Below are 18402 nucleotides of genomic sequence, written 5' to 3' on the forward strand. Positions count from 1 at the left end.
CATGGCGACCACCCACCTTTTTTCCTTAACTCTATAAACTAAAGGGGGGCGGAGACTGAAAAAAAATGTTCTGAGCTGGAGCGCATGCGTGTATCGTTTTCACCCAAAAGGTTAGCCGGCGCCTGCGCGCTATAATGCCGAGTCCTGGGGGGGGGTAGCTCGGTCGGGTAGGCGGTGCCTTGCCTTGTTTTGGAGAGCGAAGGCGGGGCTTGTCCGCCGAGGGCACTGATTGGCCCAGGAAGCGGCGAAGACAAGGAAGGAATAGGTCGAAGCCGTGTCCTTCATAAAAGTTTGGCGAGTGGGTAAGAGGGAGGGCTAGGAGGCGGGGCCGTAGAAAGGAGGCGTGCCCCAACGGCGCCTTGTCAGTCGGCGCCGGGCAGCGGCAGGGGGCGGACGCTGCGGAAGGAGCCGCGGCGCGAGTGACGGCGCCGGAGAAGCCGCCGTCGGGGGGAAAAAACCGAAGCCGCTTTTTTGCTGCTGCGTGCAGGCCGCCGCCGCCGCAGCCTCCCGGCCCCTTGCGGCTTCCCCTCCTGCTCCTCCTCCTCCCGGCCCCAGCGGTGGCCGCCGCAGCCGCCGCCACGCTGAGCCCCCAGCAGTGGTACCCGCCGCAGCGCAGGTGAGCGGGCGGGCGGGCGAGCGAGGGGGAGAGAAAGGCGCAGGGCTGCGAGCCCAGCGTGCGTGCGTGCCGGCGGGCGGGCGGGCCCTCCTGCACAGCCGCAGCATCCAGGGCCCGGCTTGCATCGAGGCCCAACCAGGGCTGCAGGGGAGGCAGATGGCAGCCGATGGCACAAGGCGAGGAGGTTTTTTTTGGGGGGGGGGAGAGACTGGGAACGGCGCTCAGGAAGCAGGCCTCGTTGCAAAAAAAGGGGAAAGGGCTTCACCTTGGACGCGATTAGGCTTGGTTTTTGCCTTTTTTTATTAGCAAGGAGGGGGTTGGATGCAATTCCCCCCCCTCCTTCCCGGGTCTTCGCGGTGACAATGATCGGGGAGGGGTATCAGGTGCAGGTGAGTCCCCCCCCCCCGGGGAAGGTTAGAGAGGGAGGGTCTCTCGCATCCAGAAGGAAAGATAAATGGGTCCCCGCAGAGATAGTGGGGATGATCATAAGGAGAAACGTTCAGTGCCAGGGTGTCTGCCAAGGAGGGGGGAGAAAGGGGTTGCATGGGGGGGTTAAGTGGGGAAAGGCCTCCAGCAAAGAGAGGGTTAAAGACATTTCCTTCAGATATCGGTAGGGGTTGTGTGGGGGGGGGCGAAGGGTTAAGAAAAAGAGAGCACTTGCTGGAGGGGCTCCAGTATTAAGGGTTAAAGGGCAGTTGCCCAAAGTGGGAGGGGTGTTAATATGGGGGAGGGCCTGATGTGGGGATCTGTCTTTTTAGGGAGTGAACCAAAGGGGGTGTTAAGAGCATTGGGGTGGGCAGGTGGAGGAAGATCTTCAGTAGAGATGGAGGTCAGGTATGATTCAGTAGAGGTAGTTGTGGGGTTGTCTGGAAGTCATCTGGTGTTGAGGGGAGGGGGTTTATTCCCCAGAGGAGGTCATTTGGAAATGAGACACTTTGCTGGGCTTGGGGAGGTCTTTCGGAAAAGAGGATCCTTGAGGAGAAGTGGTTTTGGTGGTAGAATCTCAGAAAGGGAATCTGTCCTGAGTAGGCAGAAGATAAAGAAGGTTTGTGATGGCCTCTGGAATGAGTGTTACTGGAGAAGGTCCTATCTACACAGTTCCCCCAGGAAGAATTGGGTGGGATGATGATAGTGGTGGGGTTAGGATCTTCAGCAGGTGAGATCTGATGGAGTCTAGGATAGCAAAAGACACCAGAATGAGAGTGACTGATATTTGCAAAGTGGGGGTTCCCCAGCGAAATGCTAGTGTTGTGTGCAAGGTGTGATGTTTAGAAGTATGCCTGAGTGATGAAAGAGCTGGCAGAGTTTGGGGTTTTTATTGAACATTATTTGGGGGGGCATATTGTGGGGGGAGCAAGTGTGTTTTGCAGGTTGTCTGTGAGAAGGAATTGGAATTTTTCAGCTATGTAATGAAAGCAGGTATGAGGAACGATGAGGAGAAACCAAGGGGATTGTAGGCATGATGGATTAAAATAGCAACAGCATGGCCCTTCCTTCCTTCCTTCCTTCATGAAGTCTCTCTTGAAGACTGCAGCAGGCCGTGAGTTTTGAGAATATCAAATAAAGCTGAGGAGAGGGCAGTATTTAAGCTTTGCATTTTGTCCTCAACATGTAGGCAGCAGAGTTGCAGTGTGAGATATGAATAAGCATTTTGTGACTTGGTTTTATCAGCCTTTACTATTTTTGGCCATGGCGGTGGTCAAGCTCCTTTGCATTTAACCGTGAGAACTGTAGGATTTGTTAGAGGAAGAAATCCACTATGGAATGGGTTGCTGTTGTTTTGAGAAGGATGGGAGTGACGATCCTAAATTTCACATGTGAAGAGAAAACACCGTTGGGAGAAATATGTCTACTCTTGTTGCTTCACACAGCCGTTCTACACCAGCCTTGTCAAGGAGTTGGTGATTCTGAAGATGGCTTCATCCTACTCTTGAGCAGTGGGTACTGTAGCCTATCTGTATTCTGGTCAAGTTTCCCATGTATAAGAGCAAGAAAACAAACACTTGAGGCAAGCTGAGCTGGAGATTCCCTGTTTGCTTCTCTTATAAAAGACTGGCCTTCACGTCACTTATAGGTACTGTACACTGCAATCCTTTTCCCAACTTGATATACAGCTTTACATTGTCCACTTGCCTGTAGCGAAAGCTGATGTACATGGAAGTAACCCTGTGGCTGGCACTAGAAATGTACCTGAGCATTAGGGGATCCACAAAATGGCTGGAGCCAGAGAGGCCGTTACGACATGCTTGAGAATCTTGAGTTACTCCAAAACGTGCCTTTCTGGCTGCTTGATTCATTTCATGCTCAGCTGGTATGAGGTATAACTGAGCAAAGGTCTTCATATCTATTTGGTGCCTATGATTTATGTTAGCTTTTTCTGTCAACAGTTTCAAAGCATTGAGGGTCCTTCTTAGGTACTTAGAGCAGGATAGAAATCCGTGGAGTTCTAGATGGGTTACTGGACTACAGTTACCATCATGCCTCTACATTGGTTTTGCCCAAAGGGAAGTGGAGTCCACAGCCAAATCTGGAAGGCCATTGTTTCTGCAGGTCTCCTTTTGAATTTTTATTATTTCCATTAGTTGTTATACAGTGGACCCTTGACTTACAGACGGCTTGACTTTTACAGACTTTTTGAGTTGCAGACTTCTCTGGCCACAAAATTTAGGTTTGACTTGCAGACTGAGATTTGACTTACAGACCAGAAAAAAACCAAAATGGAACGAAAACGGCCTGTTACAGGATTAATCGGTTTTCAATGCACTGTAGGTCAATGGAGACTTGACTTACAGACTTTTTGACTTGAGAACCGCCTTCCAATACGGATTAAGTTCTCAAGTCAAGACCTCACTGTATAAATACTCTTTTCTAAGGTTGTTTGCATTTTGCTGGATTTAAAATTAGTTTTATATCACAGAGGCCTTCCGTTTTATCATCACAGTAATCTGTGAAGTAGTTTTAGATGGAGAAACCTGATTACTCCAGGCCAACCCTGTTAATGACATGGCTGAGTTGGAGTTTCAACCTGGAATTTACTGCTCCTAGTGGAGTGCTAATCCAGGGTTGGCCACCTGTAGCCTCCACATGTTGTTGAACTGCAGGTATTCCAGGCAAGAAAAATGCACAGAGCCACAAATCTCCATTTCTGCTTAAACCTCAACACTGTCCTGGTTCTTGTTTGGAAAAAAAATCTCAGCGTACACAAGAGTGACTAGCCCTCATTTCCCTGTTTGACCAGTTCATTATAGGTTCAGGTGTATGTGGTTCTTAAAAGTGAACTGGGATTTGACAGTCCCCTTTATAAGAGGGAGGTTCTTGGTTGGGTCTCCTTGATCCAGGAAAACTGGACTTAGGTGTCTGAATTTCATGATTTTTTGTAAGAGCTTAGTGACTTTGTGATAATCCAGGGTAGAAGATTTTCCTGAAAGGCTATAGATTTTTTTGTGTATGTCTCTGCTACCGTCTTTCTTTCTTATCTTCCTACTCCTTGGCTCTCTCTGTGGAATGAAGAGCAGCAGTTGAGATGGAAACCTCTTTAGGGAGATGTTCAAGTTTCAGAAGACTTGCCAGCTTTGTGTGGCTGGAGATAGCAGAATGTTCTCCTGAGATGCAACGAGGGACAAACAGGCGAAAGGAGGCTGCAGATTCAAGAGAAAGAAGGGAGAATGATCCCACATTTCTTAAATAATAAAAAAGATGCAACGGCTTTGTTTGGCCTGCTGCAGACAGGTGGGCATGTAGGAAATGTAAGACAAAATCTAAGACCCAGCTTTCTACATGGGCATTAGTTTTGTTAGAGAAACTTGTCTTCAAGGTTTTTTTAGCAATGTATATTTTCCTTTCAACATTTGTAAAGGGATGAAACACTGAATAGCAGTGTAAATGTAAAACATTAATGGCTTTTTCAGAAATTAAGTTGATTTAAATCATAATTTAGATTTTTAAAATGATCTTTTGATATAAATCACAAAACTGGATTTTTAAATTGTGATTTAAATCAAACCATCTTGCTGAACAGTGTTGATATACAGTATTAATTTTTGCACACCCAAGTAGCTGTATCTTTGTGCTGTGATTGTCGGCTTATCTACTTCCAGCATTATTTAACTCTCTTCTATTGATGCCCCTCTTTCCCTATTTCAAATTTGCATCAGACTTGCTGAATTTCAGATTTAAAGTTTGGCACCAATTTGTTACTCAGGAATTTCGTAAAACAATTAATTTTTGTAAACAGGAATGTTTGGCCGAACCATTAAGCACCAGAAAAAATGTCCCAAAATCTTTTCTATATATATATATATATATTCATTTCAGAAGATTTTTCTCTTGATTTAAAGTAGATTTTGGTTTGTTCTGGCTTGGAGTAGAGGTGGGAAAAGCTACCCAACTTTGTATTGTAGAAGCTGTGTCACTACGCATTGGTGGAAGGATGAGACATTGTCCCTGGGAGCATGCAGCTGGCTTTCTGCTGAATATGCCTGTTGACCTAACATCTGCCCTAGAGCAGTCTTGGGTGGTGTTTCTCTTAGAATCCAGCTTTAACGTCTTATTTGCTAGTTAATGTTTGTCTTTTGATCTGTATCTTATCTTGATAGGGTAGTGCAAAATGTAGAAAAGTTCCTTGTTTATACCATGCCTCTCAGAATCTAGCTGTTGTAATAAAGTAATTCTACATGTTGGTGGTATTGGATGTCTTCATCATTTAGAACAGCGGTCCCCAACTTTTTTGGAACCGTGGAGCAGTTGAGCCTCTGAGGAATGTCCTCCCCGCAGGTGCACATGAGTGGGGGCCTGTATCCATCTCATGTGCAGTCTTCCTCTTTTCCTACTGCATTGCACTTTTTCCAGCATTGCTGCCTTTTCCAGTGAGCTTGTCGTCTTATACCACTGTAATACAATACCCTTTGGTTATTTTAGCTTCTAGTGAGAGTCCACACTTAATTTGCTTTACATTGGTGCCCTGCATAACGAGCGATTTTTTAACGACGAATCCATTGCTTCCCAGAGGCAGATCCTGTTTACAGGATATATAAAATGTATATAGCCATATAAAATGTAGGTAAACACTTTAAAAGTTTGCATTCCTATATATAGCTGCTTTTCTGAGGGTGGCTTACTTTGGAGGAAACAAGTCCAGGATTTCAATGTAATTAATAAGCTTTATAAATAGGGTGCATTTAATTAGATGTCAAGCTGGATAAACACATTGGCAAATCAGCTACCATGTTCTCTAGACTCACAAAGAGTATGGCTTAAGAAGAAGCTGACTGCATATATCAAGATCCAGGTCTATACAACTTGTGTCCTGAGCACACTCCTGTACTGCAGTGAGTCCTGAACTCTTTGTGCATGGCAGGAGAGGAAGTTGAACATGTTCCACATGTGTTGTCTCCAACACATATTTTGGTATCACCTGGCAGGACAAAGTTCTAAATAATGGAATCCTGGAATAAGCTGGAATTTTTAGCTTTTATACATTACTGAAACAGTGATGTCTACATTAGCTTGGGCATGTCGTGAGAATGGCTGACGGCGGGATTTCAAAAGATCTCCTGTATGGAGAATTAGTGCAGGGAAAGTGTCCCAGAGGGAGACCACAGCTGCGACAGAAGGACATCTGCAAGCAGGATCTGAAGGCCTTAGGAATGGACCTCAACAGAATGACCTCTGAGCGTTCAAGGCAGGCGGTGTGTCATGGCCTTTACCAATTTGAAGAGACCCTTGTCCAGCAGGCCGAGGCAAAGAGGCAGTCTTGAAATCAGCCAAATCAGGGAGCTGGACAGGGGAGAGATTGTATTTGTCCTCAGTGTGGAAGGGATTGTCACTCTCGAATTGGCCTTCTCAGCCACATTAAGGAAAACAGCAGAAAGGATGTTTTGTGACATCAGAACATTTGAGAGAAAACTGGAGGTTTTTGAGAGAGAACTTGAAAGTGGGCAGCTGAAGTATTTTCCAAATCTAAATATGCATTTGGGAAATTCTACAACATTTACAGACAATCCTACAAGCCATCAGGAAATCTACAAGGAATTTTCTAGCACTGTAGCAGCTGTAAAGGAGAATTTTAGGAACAGATTTTTACAGTTCCGTAAGATGGAGACAATCCTCTGTTTTCTTCTCCAGATAAAGCCAAATTTGAAGAACTTGATCTTTCCTGCTTACGCTGGTTAGATTTTGGAAATCTGGAAATGGAGCTACTGGACTTTCAGGAAAACTCTATCTGGAAAAATAAATTCTATGACCTGCATGCAACACTGGAGAAGATGGTGCGAAGGGATGACAAAGGACAACACAGTTGGTAGTTCTGAAAATGAAATCCTTAAAGTGTGGAATTCTCTGCCAAATTTTAAGGCAATGAAAGCACTTCAGATTGCTCTTCTTACTTTGCATCATTTTATGCTTGTGAGCAGCTGTTTTCAGCTTTGAATTATATCAAATCTGATACCAGAAAAAGATTGACAGATGACCTGAGTACTTGCATGTGTTGCTCTCAAAATAATGGCGTATGAGCCAAGGTTTGACAAATTATCAGCATGCATACAACATCAAAAATCACATTAATTGTGCAAAAGCATGCCAAATTCAAACTTTTACCTAATGCAGCACTAGTTTAGGAGTTGTTTAAAGTGTGTTAAGCAAGTTTAGTTTTCTTGTTTATCTAGTTCATACTAATGCAGGTTGACTTTTACTTTTACTAATCTAACACCTGTAGAAGCAGGGAAAGGACCTGGAGTAAGGCTTGCTCCATACAATTTCAGTCTGGCATATAATCATATTACAAGTTGAGTATCTCTTATCTTAAGCTGAGGCTCCAATACTTCATCTCATGAGAAGGCAAGACTCCCTGGAAAAAACCCTGATGTTGGGAAAGTGTGAAGGCAAGAGGAGAAGGGGACGACAGAGGATGGTTGGACAGTGTCATCGAAGCGACCAACATGACTTTGACCCAACTCTGGGAGGCAGTGGAAGACAGGAGGGTCTGGCACGCTCTGGTCCATGGGGTCACAAAGAGTCGGACATGACTTAACGACTTAAAAAACTCTACACATTAATACTTGCATTTAGTATTGTCTGCATAATCGCCTCCCCCCAAAATTTCATGTCCTACTGTTCCACCTTTGCCAAGAACGGTACAGCCAACTCTGTATAGACTTTCACTGAAGGCACAGACAGCTGACTCACATTAAGAATAAACTGTTAGAGTCTAGTCCATATGGATGCAAAACCTGAGTCTGAAAGGTTGAGGTTGCCTAGGAAGGAGAGATAGGAGAGAAACCAGTCAGGACTTCACCACTTGCAGTATAAGTGTGTAGTCATTTAGTCGTGTCCAGCTCTTCATGACCCCATGGACCAGAGCATGCCAGGCCCTCCTGTCTTCCACGACCTCAAGGAGTTGGGTCAAATTCATGTTCGTAGCTTCGATGATACTGTCCAACCATCTCGTCCTCTGTCATCCCCTTCTCTTGCCCTCACCCTTTCCGAACATCTGGGTCTTTTCCATGGGGTCTTCTCTTCTCATGAGATGGCCAAAGTATTGGAGCCTCGGCTTCAGGATCTGTCCTTCCAGTGAGCACTCAAGGTTGAGTTCCTTTAGAATGGATATGTGTGATCTCCTTGCTGTCCAGGGGACTCTCAAGAGTCTCCTCTAGGACCACTATTTAAAAGCATCAGTTCTTCAGCGGTCAGCCTTCTTTATGGTCCAGCTCTCACTTCCACACATCGCTACTGGAAAAAACATAGCTTCAACTATGCGGACCTTTGTCGGCAAGGTGATGGCTCTGCTTTTTATGATGCTGTCTAGGTTTTTCATCGCTTTCCTCCCAAGAAGCAGGCGTCTTTTAATTTTGTGGCTGCTGTCATCATCTGCAGTGATCACCATCCATCATAGGCATCCTTCAGTCTTGAGAGACTATGGTAACATGCTCTGTATGGAGGACTTGGAACAGCGTCTAGTGTTTTGATGCTGTACACGAAGCTTGAGTGTCCTTCCCAGAGCATGAAGCCTGGGTAAAATAATATGTAGGATAGGCTGTTACCCAACCAGCAACCCCCCCCTCTCCACATCACTGAAATACTCCAGTGGAAAGGCAAGAGCCAATACAACTGCTTTCAGCGATGTCACAGGAGTTGACAGAATGACACGAACTGCCTCCGGGACTCCGGCTCCGGATTTTGCCTCGAGGTTGACTCCTGAAACCTTTTCCATCAGTGAATATAGCCACAAGGCAGTGGAGATTTGAAGTCAGAGGTTTCCTTCTCCTAGATGGGCTGCCTTACTGGGTTGAACAAGTCCCACCTACCTGGCCTGTTCCTTCATTTGCAGCCATGTTGTTGTTTAGTCGTTTAGTCATGTCTGACTCTTCGTGACCCCATGGACCAGAGCATGCCAGGCCCTCCTGTCTTCCATGGCCTCCTGGAGTTTGGTCAAATTCATGTTGGTCGCTTCGATGACATTGTCGAACCATCTCATCCTCTGTCGTCCCTTTCTCCTCTTGCCTTCACCCTTTCCCAACATCAGGGTTTTTTGATGTTGAAATGTGTGGAGTAGATTGTAGCTTTTCAGAAAGTTTGGTATTGTAGCATATGGCCTTTATGCAACCTAAACCAATCTGCCCTCATAAGCAAATGTTTAGAAATGATGACTTCCAAGGTTTGCAATAAACAAATGCCTTTGGCTGCATTGGCACCTGCTGATATAGCATTGGCCTGCCATAGGCTTGTGCTCAGATGTTTAGTTTGGACATTTAGATGTATTTTTTGAAACCAGGACATCTGACTTTACTGTGTTCGGTGCGTGTTTATCCTAAGGTGTTGGGTTGCCATGAAGACGATGCACGTTTGCTCATTCTGCCTCTGCATGGAGACCTGGTCGATGTCTACAATTTATCATTAACATGTACGTGGAGCACTCTACCTAGGAAAGTTTTCCTGATATGGGCCTCATCCAGAGCTCAGATGAATGTTTTTTTCAACCAGAATCCTGGTTGCATTATAAAAAGTGGTACAGTACCTCAGTTTCTGACCTTCATCGTTCTTCAGAGTCCATGTGGAAGACCCTTCATTCAGTTTCTGTGGTTCATACACACGAGTCTCTGTGGCTGTTAATTATGCTTTGCATTGTTCCAGTTCTGCTTGCATGCTCTTTTATGTTGTTGTTTTACATTGTGATGAAGTAAATGTTTGGGGTGGTTCTGATTTACTTTAAATTGCTCTGGGAACACACTTAAGGGTGGAGATATAGTATGCTTAGATATAGCTTGCGGTGGCAGTGTGACATTGTTCCACTTCCTCCAACATGTAAGTTTGTGGCATGTTTTTGAATTTTGTTCTACACACTTAACTTCATCTACGTTTTTTTTAAAAAAGCACAACTACAGATTCACCTGGATAAACACAGTGATCATTAAACTGTGTATTCAAAGGAATGCTTTTGTAATTGATCAATAAGACATTCGTGGCTTGAAAAAGTTACTTTCTGAGGTCATAGTTTCCAGAAATCTTCATCCCTCTTCTAGAAGTTGTAGTCCAAAAAACATTTCCCCCCAGCCTTTGGGGAAGATGTGAAATGGTAAAGAAAGTGGATGAGCTCCCTAGCGTCCTTTTAAGCATTTAGCTGGAGGAAAGCGTTTGATGTCGTCTTGCATGTACTGTATAAGTGATTTGTTTACAGTATCTGTTTAATGATATTTGTGAACTGTTTGAGATGCCTATAAATATTAAATGTTGGGCCTTGGTGAAGCTTGAAAGGCCCAGCCAAGCACTTCCACTTTGGAAAAAGTGTGCAGATAATGAAGCATTCCACCAGAATCCTATGTAGTGTGTGCCTGGATGAATAAAGGGTAGAAAGCTTAATCTGCTTTGCCTAACAAGTCTGTTTCGTATATGTTTGGGTGGCTTTTCTCTACCCCTCTTCAACAGGTAGAATCAGGTGATCAGTAGTAAACAAATGTCTATTGCAGTGGATATCATGTGACGCTCTGGGGCAGTTTCTGCAGTTAGGGGACTGAAACTGAAGGCTGGCAGAAATGCATCCAAAGGGGAGGAATACAGGAGTATGTCTCTATGATGCTACAGGTTGGGTGGTCAAAGTGCAGAATTCTGGGTGTTCTTGGACTGCAATTCCTGTTAAGCCCTACCAAGCAGAGCCAGTGGCGAAGAATGCTGGAGTAGCAATGGGAAAAAATTTGGCCACATTGTGCCCACCCCAGGGATAAAAATTTCTAGCATTTGGCAGGAACCCTCTACGGCAGGAGTATCCACTTCTACAGGTTGACCAGGGAGCTTCTTTATGTCTTGGAGCAGTGTTTTCTAACCTTGCGACCCCACATCAAACTCCCGAAAATCCTGGCCAGCACAGCTAGTGGTGAAGGCTTCTGGGAGTTTCAGTCCAAGAACATCTGAAGGACTTATGGTTGGGAACCACTGACTTTCTGGGACTATACTCAGACTCTAAGTCAGCTCTTGATGATGCACTGGAGAACAAAGAGTAATTCTCAGTGCACTCACTCACCCCCATGCCATGTTGCGAGGTAAGAAGGTAGGTGTTGAAAGACCTGTTCTTCTCAAGTGTATCTACTTTGTCCTCTTATTTTCTTCTTCAGTATCTTTTAGCCAGTAGAAGACTTCTGGAGAACTTGAAAGGCTGCAGACTTCTGTGGAATTTTTAAGTGGTTCTCCCACATTGCCTGCCGGTGAATTTTGAACTTTGGTTTCTTTCTGATGAACCAGTGTGGTTATCTAGCTTTTCACATTCTTCACCCCAAGAATGTGTCTCTTCGGTTCCTTACCGTCACAGTCACTTTTTGAGGACCCCTAGTGTTCTTTCCTCTAACAGCTTAGCAGCCATCAGCTAGGCCCACGTGCTTTTTGGCTACTAACCAGGCATACCGTAAAATGTTTGCCAAGGATGGCTAGGGCTGTAAGTGTCATAGATTGTCCATCTGCGTGGCCAGACAATTTGGAAGCCACGTCTACAATCTGGTTTGCTATGGGATGCAGCAAGAAACCCAGCAATGCCAACTATCCCTATTGCTTATTTAATCTCCTCTATTCATCCTGCCCAGCCGCTGCTGATTTATAAGTCTCTTCTTTGAATGAGTTACTTCGGTTCAAGGGCATTTTAGTCCATCCAATGGGGTTCCTGCTCTCACATACTGCCATTGTGGGGGCGTTGAAACTCCCTTGCATGTAGAGTGCAGAAATATTACGCAGTTTCTTGATTCCTTGGCAAAGTATAATTGAAAACATTGGTTTAGATGTCAAACGCTCACCTGATTTAATGGGAATCTGCTGATGGGCGGTAGGTGTGTCACCAAATTACATTTGTTGAAATGAGAAAAATGTAAATTTAAGTACAGGTTTGCACTTAAGTCAGCTTTGACAGTGTACTTTCAGGGGTCAAGCTGTTAAGCTGGTAGGGATCCCATTCAGGAAGTGTCAGTGGAAGCCCCACAATCCATGTGGAATACCAAACTGTAGATCATGTTTTGCTGACTCAAATTGCTCCTAACCAGAACTGGAGCTAGAAGTATGTAGTTACTTTTTGTAACCGCAGTTTCTAGGATTCCTAGCATAGTTGGAAGTCATATTGGTTGAGGTGCTCTGGGGCTTGTACAGAAGAAAAGTAACTTTCATTATTTCAGGTTTCTTTTTAATTTCCTTCCAACTAAAAGATTTCAGTTTGTTGTTCAACTTATTTGTACCGTCTCATTTTTTAACATCACAGACACTTGACATTTTTATGGGTGTGTAAACTTTTTATATCCACTGTAGCTACTCACCATGTTGGGGGTTGTGTTTGATCACATTTGGGAGGGCAGGTGTTACTCGGGAGTGTGAGAGGGAAAATACCGTACGTATTAAGTGCATATTTGCGAGTTGCATTTTGTTGCATTTATATCTTGCCTTGATGCAACCATTAAGAAAAGGATGATCTACAGATGATTCTTGTATGGTCTTCCGTATTGGCACCGGCCAGACTTAGAATGTGCATTGATTTCAGCAAAGCTGGAAGATTGGGTTTCCGGATTGTGGGTCCCAACACCCTTGGACAAAGAGTGAGCTATTTCATAGATTCAAGTTTAGGAGTGATTATGTGAGTGGTTGGGTAGAAGTCAGGATAGTGGCAATGGATAACCAGTGGATCGCTGTTTGTGCAGTACAAGTGTGCACTCTCCTTAGAGGATAGAAGAGGTTCTCTCTTTTCTTCTCTTTTTTTTTTTCACAATACAACTCCCAGAATCCCCTGAGTAGCACAGCCATGCCCACATTCTGCTTGACAAAGTGCTAAAAGCACTTTGGTGAAATTACATGCACCCTTCCCTTCCTTCTTTTGTGGCTTGCTGTCTGTTTGAGCTCAAGTGGAGAAACAGCCACTATGAAAATAAGAGCTGTTTTTAGCATCTGCACCTGCGTAGCCCTTTGAGGCCCCGCCAAGCCCAATTAAAGCACTCTTGGTATCGCAAGGCTCTGGAGAAGTCTGAGCAAATGGTCTCGGGTGATATCCTGGAAAACAACTCAATAAGAGTTTTGTTCTTTGTAAATTCAGCCATGGCGGCTGTTACTTGAATGAATCCAAAGCCGGAGTAAAGCCATCTCTGCTTTACCGGTTCTCTAAGAAGGCTCACTTCTGTTGGATGATCCCAAGTCCTAATATTTGAGAGCTCCTCACGCTTTAATTTTAATACCAACTAATTTTCCGCTCCTGGTCATCTCCCCTCCCCCCCCCCCACTCCCCAGCATACACACTTACAAGATCCACACGTTTAACCTGCATTTATTCAGACATCAGAATTTATGTTTTTTGTACAACTGTTTCTGAACATGGTGGGGTAGACTGGAAATTATAATGTGAAAATGTCACTGTTCCAGTGTAAATTAAATATCAAGTATGTACTTCCAGGTCTCCATCAAAATCTCTAGCTTCTAAATGAGAGAGATGAGCTCAAGAATGTGTGAATGGCAGTGACATTGTTTTAACTATCCCAGCACAAGCGTTTTCTTGGTTTGTGGATGTGGAAGCTCAGGAAAAGTTGTGCAGGATGAGTCTTCATACTGTATGCACCTAATAAAGGTATGTTCTGATCCTCAATTGTCTAGTTTATAATTCCTGTTCCTCTAAAGAATGTCTATGGGAGGAAGTAAAAAGTGAGTACAGTGGTGCCCAGCATGACGACGATAATCCGTTCCATAGAAATTGCTGTTTAGCAAAAACATCGTCTTGCAAAAACCGTTTCCCCATTGGAATGCATTGAAACCTATTTAATGTGTTCCAATGGGGGAAAATCATCGTTTTGCGAAGATCGCCCATAGGGAAGCCATTTTGCGAAGCGCCAGTCAGCTGTTAAAATGGCTGCCCTGTGAAGCATCGGTCCCGAAAACACCTGTTTTGCTAAGTGCCTATCAGTGGCAAAATCATCGTCTTGCAAGAAATGGTGTGCGAAGCAGGGACCCAAACATCGTCCAGCAAAAATCGCCCATTGGAATCATTGTTTTGCGAATCGCTATAGTGATCTCAAAACCTCATCGTCATGCGGATTTGTCATTTTGCGAGGTTGTCGTCTAGCGAGGTACCACTGTATGTAAAAATGTCCTTATAATGTCATAGTTACCTCCCCTCCATGCCATCTTCCTGATTTCTGGAGACTTAAACAGACCAGGAAAGGGACTGTCCAATACTTGGTCAGTCCTATACACTTTGCCAAATATTATTGTTTTCGCCTGTACGTTGTCCCTAGGCTGTGTGTTTGTTAAAATTCACTTTGCATCTTTTCTGGCTGTCTCTTTGTTCAAATTAGTAGCACTGATCTATAATTCGTGTTGCCCAAGGTGTGTTCGGGAATCCACTTGCAGACAGACATTTGCTGCAAGGAATGAGTCCAGAAAAGAGAGTCGATGAAACTAATTTGCGTCTCTCCCTCTTCACTTGAGAGATGTTCTCTCTCCCTCTTCCCCCCTTGCCCTTGCTCTCTCTGTGGTCAGTTTGTGGGGATTCTTGACATCCCATTCATGGAGACACCTACTGTCCTTTCCCTGCTAGAGAACAGGGAACAGGTATTACAGTCCTGTAGATTCACCCAAAACCACAGGGTTGTGGTGTTCTGAACAAAATGTTGGTTGAAGACTTGGCAACTTGAGAACGGGGTTTGGGTTACTCTTCCTCAGACCCGTTCTGTTCCATGGCACCGTTATCCTAAACTCAGCTTTACATGGAGCAGTTATAAAATGAAAGATCAGTGGTCGAAGTAATTTTTGCTGGTGGGGTGAGAGTTAATTATGAAAGGCGGTAGGTGGTTTCTTCTGCTTTGGAGAAGTCAGATGGATGTAGGTTGGGTTTCATGCTATCATGCAGCAAAGAGGTCCCTTAATGCCTTTTCTGCCCACATGTCCATTTCTTTCTCCCTGTAGTAATTAGCATCCATACAATAGTCACTTTATTTATATCCACCCTACCAAAAATTCCTAACCTTGGACAACCCAGGTGTTCTTGGACTGCAGTTCCCAGAAGCCTTCACCACCAGCTGTATTGGCCAGGGTTTCTGGGAATTGCATTTGAAGAACATCTGGGTTACCCAACGTTGGGAACCACTGTTCTATACCCTTTGGTTTTAATTTTCTTTAAAATAGTCACCAAAACCTAGATGGTCCTGGGGTCAAAAAGCTAGTGGTATCGCTGGTTTTTGAGGGCAAATAGAAATACTACTCATCTCTCTTGACTTGCAAGTTAAATACTTATTCCTCTAAAATATTCCTCCCTCCAGGATTCTGCTGTTCAGATAAGTGGTGCTACCACCCAGCCTATAGCCACTCTGGTGGGAGGTGGTATGAATTGTAGCCCAGTAGATCTGTTGAGTACGAGGTTGGAGAACTATGTCCTAGAATCCTACAGGGTTTATTCAGATGTTCGTTGGTTGGTTTTAGTGAAATATTTGCTAGAACTGCTTTCTGGAAACCAGGAAAGTGGAAATTGCTGAGTGAGGATGGGCCTTGAGATGAAAATCTGTGAGTCCAGCTTGTTGCCCGAGTACCAAGCTCACTGGACATTGACAGGATTATTCCCAGTGTCGGCTGCCAGGCTTTGATGAGGTTGCAAACCCAATGCACCAAACTCTATGGAACACAAAATGATGGTCTGTGCAGTGTGATTGTTGGGTTCTGAATTTCTTGCTTTTCTTGATGGCATCTGTACACAATCTGAAGACTTCATAGTGCAGAGCACCATCAGCTTTGTCGGTAATTAGTTCACTCCCCCAGCCACAGGCAATGATTACTGCATGCCAAACTACCAACCAACTTCTGGAAGAAAGCGTTCTCTGGGGTGACTGAGTTGCTGAAGCCGTGGGATCTCATTAACTCAAATCTGAAGTTTCTCTCTGTGTCTCCCCCCCCACCTTCCTCCTGCACAGATGTGTTCAGAAAAGTTTCTCAGTTGTGCCAAGCGTTGTCTGAAGAGTTTGGTATGAGACTGCTTGAGAATGGAGTTTTCCTCTCTTTTCCGCACCCTCTGGTCAAATTGCACCGTGTCAGCCATGCTGGGATCTGCTCCGCGTCTCTAATAGTATCCCAGTTGCGTAAAAACCTAGATTTTTGGAAGTCATGTAGGAAAAATAAAGGCTTAACAGAGGGTCTCAAGCTGTTTCCTGGGACCTTGGAAGATAGAAGAATTAGCACTGGTCCCTCTATCCACCGTAGATCCCAGCATATGGGGTAGAAGGCCATTGAGGCCGTAATCTAAAACTCAGCAGCACTTGGATTGATTAGTGTTTGCATGGGAGTGGGACATATGGGAACCCAGGCAGGCTTTTAACAATCTTGATTGAGTTCCAGAATGCTTTTTTTTTTAAGTTTAAGGTAGTTTTTAATGTTTACTTGCTTCGAATCATCCAGTTGTATTTTAATTAGCCTATAGTTCAATTGTTTTTTAAATATTATGTTTTAAATTCTGTTTTTTTTAAAATATTGTGGACTGCCATGGGTCCCCTTATTTGAAGAAAGGCAGCCTATAAATGAACAAACTAATAAATCCGGAACTTGGGCTTCAAGATGGAAGAAAGGTAGGATATAAATGCAATAAAGAAACGAACAGCTTGTAGGGAGGGTTGAGTATCATATGTTTTTCTAAAGAAAGAGACTGTTGTGCAGAACTTGGGGGGGGGGGGTTACAAGTTTCAGGTGTTTCTAAGTTCACACGCTCACCGGCTTCACCCCCTTTTGCCAAACCTAAGCTAAACAATGCCTCTTTTTCCAGTGAAATCCTCCACATTTTAAGAGGTTGTGTGTGGCTGAAGAAAAGTTTGCCAAGAAGGTTAAGGGGAAAAGATGGGTGGAAGGTGACTTGTTTGAAATTGGTTGTCCACCGGAACTGGCTTCCAGTAGTTAGCCAGGAGGTTGTGAATCTGTTACATCAAGAGTTGCTTTTAATTGAGAAGCAAGGGGGGATCTCCTTCAGGGTGGCGGTAGGACTGAAGCCGGTGGTGGGCAACCTTTTTTGTTGTTGTTGTTTCTTGCTCTCCATCAGCACAGGAAATAGGCTTTAGGAAAAGCCACATCCCTTTGGATCAATGGGACAGTTTTTGTCCCTTTGCTTGTGGTCTCCGGGGAGGAGGGAGAGGCCCGTGGAGAGGCTGTCCAAGGCAGAGACGCCGAGCTAGTGTTTCTCAACTCGGATCTATGCCCAGGTTTTTGTTCCCACTAGTGGGCAACCAGATGTTTACAAGAACACACATACACATTTGCTTTGTGTTGTCACTTACTAGTGCTCAATGGCCAAGGGGCCAGTTGTGCCATAATGGCTAGTTACTCCAACTCTGGCACTCTTCCCAGCCAGTACGGCCCTACTAGCTGGGGTGTGCTGGGACTTGAATTTTTTTTTTAAAAAGGAACTTTTCCAGGCTTCAGCTGCCATGGCTGCAGGTAGCCTGTCTTCCTTCCTCATTCCATCTTGGCTGTTTGGCTTTGGAGGAAGGCCCCTTGGTTGCCAGCCAGACGACAGTCAAGCTGTCACTGAATCTGTTCTCTGCTGAGCTGCCAGCCTGTGCCCTTGGCTGGGCTTCTGTGGAGCCCAATGGCTTTTTTATAGGGTATGTCTCTCCCCCACCCCCGGTACACATATGAGGTCAGGCTGCACACATTTCGTGCTTTAAGCCCATCTGTCGTTAAGCGAGCCCAGGGCATCCCCGATGGTGTGTAGCAATCTGACCCACGAAGCTGGACTTGGTGTCCAGCTCATTACACTTGTCTGCAATTAAGAGACTTCGTGGTTCACTAACAGCCTCTGTGCTTCAGCACTTTATATCTAGCAGTACTTGGAAAAATCAATGCGAAGGTTGCAGTGCAAGCTTTACCTAGAGCACTGATTTTGTGGAAGGTCCCAGGTTTAAGTCCTGTATTTTTTTTCTTGTTTTTGGATGGCAGATCTCAGAATTCACCAGGCAGAATTCAGGGAATTATGGTCCACAAGCGCAAATCTGCAGACTTCTGTATTAGAATACATTATTCAGGTTATTTAACCTCTGGCACTGATTTCATTTCCTCTCACTCCTCCTTCCTGCCACAATGCCTCATGAGAATCATAGTTTTTTGGGAGGTGTCTTTTTTATGACCTGGTGGGTAGCAAGACTATGACTCCCAGCATCGTTTTGTATCTGCTTGGTCAACCGCCTGACCATCATGTGACCCCAGCCAAGAGCTCAGGAGGATGTTAGGAGTTGTAGTCTTTGTGGTTTGTGGCCAGCAATTCCCTGAACTTTCCCTAGGGGATTCTTGGAGAATTCTGGAAATTGCAGAAT

General features: G+C 44.7%; 1 protein-coding gene across 2 annotated transcripts in view; it reads left to right on the top strand.

Annotated features, from left to right (window-relative positions):
• The first annotated feature begins 398 nt into the window (after positions 1-398).
• The window catches only part of LOC110087635 (vigilin), a 57304-nt gene continuing 39300 nt past the window's right edge, over positions 399-18402 (top strand). For both annotated transcript variants that reach the window (XM_072976992.2, XM_072976993.2), the window contains exon 1: positions 399-616. The gene's annotated coding sequence lies outside the window, so the exon portion shown is untranslated. The remainder of the gene's footprint in view (positions 617-18402) is intronic.

Source organism: Pogona vitticeps, chromosome 6 (assembly GCF_051106095.1).
Source record: "Pogona vitticeps strain Pit_001003342236 chromosome 6, PviZW2.1, whole genome shotgun sequence".
NCBI lineage: Eukaryota > Metazoa > Chordata > Lepidosauria > Squamata > Agamidae > Pogona > Pogona vitticeps.